Source organism: Entelurus aequoreus, linkage group LG20, assembly GCF_033978785.1.
Source record: "Entelurus aequoreus isolate RoL-2023_Sb linkage group LG20, RoL_Eaeq_v1.1, whole genome shotgun sequence".
Lineage (NCBI taxonomy): Eukaryota > Metazoa > Chordata > Actinopteri > Syngnathiformes > Syngnathidae > Entelurus > Entelurus aequoreus.
Genome location: NC_084750.1, coordinates 11,486,775 through 11,494,274, shown reverse-complemented (window position 1 = coordinate 11,494,274; position 7,500 = coordinate 11,486,775). Strand labels below are relative to the sequence as shown.

General features: G+C 34.4%; 1 protein-coding gene across 1 annotated transcript in view; it reads right to left on the bottom strand.

Moving 5' to 3' along the window:
- Positions 1–7,500, bottom strand: part of LOC133636393 (thrombospondin type-1 domain-containing protein 7A-like) — a 162,426-nt gene that overhangs the window by 50,977 nt on the left and 103,949 nt on the right.

Sequence of the window (7,500 nt, the reverse complement as noted above, 5' to 3'; positions counted from 1 at the left end):
ATTCATACATCTACACGTATTCATACATCTACACAAATTCATATATCTACATGTATTCATACATCTACATGTATTCATACATCTACATGTATTCATATATCTACATGTATTCATATACTGTATCTACACATATTCATATACTGTATCTACACGTACTCATACATCTACACGTATTCATACATCTACACGTATTCATACATCTACACAAATTCATATATCTACATGTATTCATACATCTACATGTATTCATATATCTACATGTATTCATACATCTACATGTATTCATATATCGACATGTATTCATATATCTACACAAATTCATATATCTACACGTATTCATACATTTACACGTATTCATATATCTACACATATTCATATATCTACACATATTCATACATCTACACGTATTCATATATCTACACGTATTCATACATCTACACGTATTCATATATCTACACGTATTCATACATCTACATGTATTCATATATCTACATGTATTCATATATCTACACAAATTCATATATCTACACGTATTCATACATTTACACGTATTCATATATCTACACATATTCATATATCTACACATATTCATACATCTACACGTATTCATATATCTACACGTATTCATACATCTACACGTATTCATATATCTACACGTATTCATACATCTACACGTATTCATACATCTACACGTATTCATATATCTACACGTATTCATATATCTACACAAATTCATAGATCTACACGTATTCATATATCTACACGTATTCATATATCTACACGTATTCATACATCTACACGTATTCATATATCTACATGTATTCATATATCTACACAAATTCATATATCTACACATATTCATACATCTACATGTATTCATATATCTACATGTATTCATACATCTACATGTATTCATATATCTGCATGTATTCATATATCTACACAAATTCATATATCTACACAAATTCATGCATCTACACGTATTCATATATCTACACGTACTCATATATCTACACGTATTCATATATCTACACATATTCATATAGCTACATGTATTAATATATCTACACGTATTCATATATCTACACATATTCATATATCTACACATATTCATATATCTACACATATTCATACATCTACACGTATTCATATATCTACACGTATTCATACATCTACACGTATTCATATATCTACACGTATTCATACATCTACACGTATTCATATATCTACACGTATTCATACATCTACACGTATTCATACATCTACATGTATTCATATATCTACACAAATTCATATATCTACACGTATTCATATATCTACATATATTCATACATCTACACGTATTCATATATCTACACGTATTCATATATCTACACAAATTCATAGATCTACACGTATTCATATATCTACACGTATTCATATATCTACACGTATTCATACATCTACACGTATTCATATATCTACATGTATTCATATATCTACACAAATTCATATATCTACACATATTCATACATCTACATGTATTCATATATCTACATGTATTCATACATCTACATGTATTCATATATCTGCATGTATTCATATATCTACACAAATTCATATATCTACACAAATTCATGCATCTACACGTATTCATATATCTACACGTACTCATATATCTACACGTATTCATATATCTACACATATTCATATAGCTACATGTATTAATATATCTACACATATTCATATATCTACACGTATTCATATATCTACACATATTCATATATCTACACATATTCATACATCTACACGTATTCATATATCTACACGTATTCATACATCTACACGTATTCATATATCTACACGTATTCATACATCTACACGTATTCATATATCTACACGTATTCATACATCTACACGTATTCATACATCTACATGTATTCATGTATCTACACAAATTCATATATCTACACGTATTCATATATCTACACATATTCATACATCTACACGTATTCATACATCTACACGTATTCATATATCTACACAAATTCATAGATCTACACGTATTCATATATCTACACGTATTCATATATCTACACGTATTCATACATCTACACGTATTCATATATCTACATGTATTCATATATCTACACAAATTCATATATCTACACATATTCATACATCTACATGTATTCATATATCTACATGTATTCATACATCTACATGTATTCATATATCTGCATGTATTCATATATCTACACAAATTCATATATCTACACAAATTCATACATCTACACGTATTCATATATCTACACGTACTCATATATCTACACGTATTCATATATCTACACATATTCATATAGCTACATGTATTAATATATCTACACGTATTCATATATCTACACATATTCATATATCTACACATATTCATATATCTACACATATTCATACATCTACACGTATTCATATATCTACACGTATTCATACATCTACACGTATTCATATATCTACACGTATTCATACATCTTTACGTATTCATATATCTACACGTATTCATACATCTACACGTATTCATACATCTACATGTATTCATATATCTACACAAATTCATATATCTACACGTATTCATATATCTACATATATTCATACATCTACACGTATTCATATATCTACACGTATTCATATATCTACACAAATTCATAGATCTACACGTATTCATATATCTACACGTATTCATATATCTACACGTATTCATATATCTACACGTATTCATACATCTACACGTATTCATATATCTACATGTATTCATATATCTACACAAATTCATATATCTACACATATTCATACATCTACATGTATTCATATATCTACATGTATTCATACATCTACATGTATTCATATATCTGCATGTATTCATATATCTACACAAATTCATATATCTACACAAATTCATACATCTACACGTATTCATATATCTACACGTACTCATATATCTACACGTATTTATATATCTACACATATTCATATAGCTACATGTATTAATATATCTACACGTATTCATATATCTACACATATTCATATATCTACACATATTCATATATCTACACGTATTCATATATCTACACATATTCATATATCTACATGTATTCATATACTGTATCTACATGTATTCATAACCATGCTCCGTGCTCCTGTTTGTCCTTTTGTGTTCTTGATGTTGCCCTCTAGTTTTCATGTGTTTTTTTTTGCTTTTTGGTTCAAACCCCGGTGGCACTTTCGTAATTTCTGGTGAAATTTCGGATTAGACTAAATCTGACCAATCTAACGCCGGAGACGAGATCGGACCAATCTAAGCCTGAGACGAGATCGGACGAATCTAAGCCCGAGACGAGATCGGACCAATCCAAGTCTGAGACGAGATCGGACAAATCCAAGTCTGAGACGAGATCGGCCCAATCCAAGCACGAGACGAGTTCGGACCAATCCAAGTCAGAGACGAGATCGGACAAATCCAAGTCGGAGACGAGATCAGACCAATGAAAGTCGGAGACTACTCTGACCAATCAAAGTCGGAGACTACATCTGACCAATCAAAGTCAGAGACTACATCTGACCAATCAAAGTCTGGGACTAGATCTGACCAATCAAAGTCTGGGACTAGATCTGACCAATCTAAGACTGAGACATTATCTGACAAACTAAGACTAAATCTGACCAATCTAAGTCAGACTAGACCTGACCCAATCTAAGTCTAAGACTAGATATGACCAATCTAAGTCGGAAAATACATCTGACCAATCAAAGTCGGAGACTACATCTGACCAATTTAAGTCTGGGACTAGTACTGACTAATCTATGTTTGAGACTTTATCTGACCAATCTAAGACTGAGACATTATCTGACAAAACTAAGACTAAATCTGACCAATCTAAATCAGACTAGACCTGACCAATACAAGTCTGAGATAATATCTGACCAATCTAAGTTTAAGACTAGATGTGACCAATCTAAGTCGGAAAATACATCTGACCAATCAAAAGTCGGAGACTACATCTGACCAATTTAAGTCTGGGACTAGTACTGACCAATCTATGTTTGAGACTTTATCTGACCATCTATGTCTGAGACTAGCTCTGACCAATCTAAGTCTGAGACTAGATGTGACCAATCTAAGTCTAAGACTAGATCTGACCAATCTAAATCTGAGACTAGATGTGACCAATCTAAGTCTGGGAATAGATCTGACCAATCTAAGTCTTAAACTAGATGTGACCAATCTAAATCTAAGACTAGATGTGACCAATCTAAGTCTGAGACTAGATGTGACAAATATAAGTCTTAGACAAGACCTGACCAATCTCAGTCTTAGACAAGACCTGACCAATCTAAGTCTAAGACTAGACCTGACCAATCTAAGTCTTAGACAACACCTCACCAATCTAAGTCTTAGACAAGACTTCACCAATCTAAGTCTTAGACAAGACCTGACCAATCTAAATCTTAGACAAGAGACTGACCAATCCAAGTCTGAGACTAGACCTGACCAATCCAAGTCTGAGACCAGACTGACCAAATCCAAGTCTGAGACAAGACCTGACCAATCCAAGTCTGAGACTAGATCTGACCAATCTAAGACTGAGACAAGACCTGAAAAATCTAAGTCTAAGACTAGATCTGACCAATCTAAGTCTGAGACAAGACCTGAAAAATCTAAGTCTAAGACTAGATGTGACCAATCCAAGTCTAAGACTAGATCTGACCAATCTAAGTCTGGGAATAGATCTGACCAATCTAAGTCTTAGACTAGATCTGATCAATCTAAGTCTGAAACTAGATCTGACCAATCTAAGTCTAAAAACTAGATGTGACCAATCTAAGTCTGAGACAAGACCTGACCAATCTAAGTCTTGGACAAGACCTCACCAATCTAAGTCTTAGACAAGACCTCACCAATCTAAGTCTTAGACTAGATCTGATCAATCCAAGTCTGAAACTAGATCTGACCAATCTAAGTCTTAAACTAGATGTGACCAATCTAAGTCTGAGACTAGATGTGACCAATCTAAGTCTGAGACAAGACTTGACCAATCTAAGTCTTAGACAAGACCTCACCAATCTAAGTCTTAGACAAAACCTCACCAATCTAAGTCTTAGACAAGACCTCACCAATCTAAGTCTTAGACTAGATCTGATCAATCTAAGTCTGAAACTAGATGTGACCAATCTAAGTCTTAAACTAGATGTGACCAATCTAAGTCTGAGACTAGATGTGACCAATCTAAGTCTGAGACAAGACCAGACCAATCTAAGTCTTAGACAAGACCTCACCAATCTAAGTCTTAGTCAAGACCTGACCAATCTAAATCTTAGACAAGACCTGACCAATCCAAGTCTGAGACAAGACCTGACCAATCCAAGTCTGAGACAAGACCTGACCAATCCCAAGTCTGAGACAAGACCTGACCAATCCAAGTCTGAGACCAGACCTGACCAAATCTAAGTCTGAGACTAGACCTGACCAATCTAAGTCTGAGACTAGATCTGACCAATCTAAGTCTGAGACAAGACCTGAAAAAATCTAAGTCTAAGACTAGATGTGACCAATCCAAGTCTAAGACTAGATCTGACCAATCTAAGTCTGGGAATAGATCTGACCAATCTAAGTCTTAGACTAGATCTGATCAATCTAAGTCTGAAACTAGATCTGACCAATCTAAGTCTAAAACTAGATGTGACCAATCTAAGTCTGAGACAAGACCTGACCAATCTAAGTCTTAGACAAGACCTCACCAATCTAAGTCTTAGACAAGACCTCACCTATCTAAGTCTTAGACTAGATCTGATCAATCTAAGTCTGAAACTAGATCTGACCAATCTAAGTCTTAAACTAGATGTGACCAATCTAAGTCTGAGACTAGATGTGACCAATCTAAGTCTGAGACTAGACCTGAAAAATCTAAGTCTAAGACTAGATGTGACCAATCTAAGTCTAAGACTTGATGAGACCAATCTAAATCTAAGACTAGACCTGAACAATCTAAGTCTAAGACTAGATGAGACCAATCTAAGCCTGTGAGCATGAAGTGATGAAGTCTACTCGGCTGAGAGACCAAACATCTTCAATAACAAACCAAACAGTCCAGTTACGATCAACTAAAAGTCCTGAGAATACTTGAGTAGTTTTGTCACTGAAGATTGACTCTTAGGTAAATATTTGGATGACTACTCTTTACTTTTATATTACTCTAAAAGTAACGCTACCCTTACTTGAGTACATGTTATGGCTCATGTTTACTTCATCGAAGGAGCTGACAGCAGTTCTGGCGGGTGATTGGTCGGCCTGGTGTAGGGTCAGTGACCTGATTGGTTCCCGTCATGGCAGAAGGTCATGGATGCAGTTTGAGTCTCTACATTGGAAGCTTCTAGACCAGGGGTCGGCAACCCAAAATGTTGAAGGAGCCAAATTGGACCAAAAATACAAAAACTAATCTGTCTGGAGCCCCAAAAAATTAAAAGCCATATTACATACAGATAGTGAGATATAAATTGAATTAAGAGGACTTAAAGGAAACTAAATGACCTCAAATATAGCTACAAATGAGGCATAATGATGCAATGTGTACATATAGCTAGCCTAAATAGCATGTTAGCATCGATTAGCTTGCAGTCATGCAGTGACCAACAATGTCTGATTAGCACTCCACACAAGTCAATAACATCAACACAACTCACCTTTGTGCATTCATGCACAACGTTAAAAGTGTGGTGGACAAAATGAGACAGAAAAAAGAAGTGGCATAAAACACGTCCTAGGAAGTCGGAGAAAGTTAAACATGTAAACCAGGGGGTCGGCAACCCAAAATGTTGAAGGAGCCAAATTGGACCAAAAAATACAAAAACTAATCTGTCTGGAGCCCCAAAAAATTAAAAGCCATATTACATACAGATAGTGAGATATAAATTGAATTAAGAGGACTTAAAGGAAACTAAATGACCTCAAATATAGCTACAAATGAGGCATAATGATGCAATGTGTACATATAGCTAGCCTAAATAGCATGTTAGCATCGATTAGCTTGCAGTCATGCAGTGACCAACAATGTCTGATTAGCACTCCACACAAGTCAATAACATCAACACAACTCACCTTTGTGCATTCATGCACAACGTTAAAAGTGTGGTGGACAAAATGAGACAGAAAAAGAAGTGGCATAAAACACGTCCTAGGACAGGGGTCGGCAACCCAAAATGTTGAAAGAGCCATATTGGACCAAAAATACAAAAACAAATCTGTCTGGAGCCGCAAAAAATTAAAGCCATATTACATGTGTCATGGGATATACATTTAATTAAGAGGACTTAAAGGAAACTAAATGAGCTCAAATTATAAGCAACAATGAGGCATAATGATGCAATATGTACATATAGCTAGCCTAAATAGCATGTTAGCATCGATTAGCTTGCAGTCATTCAGTGACCAAATATGCCCGATTAGCACTCCACACAAGTCAATAACATCAA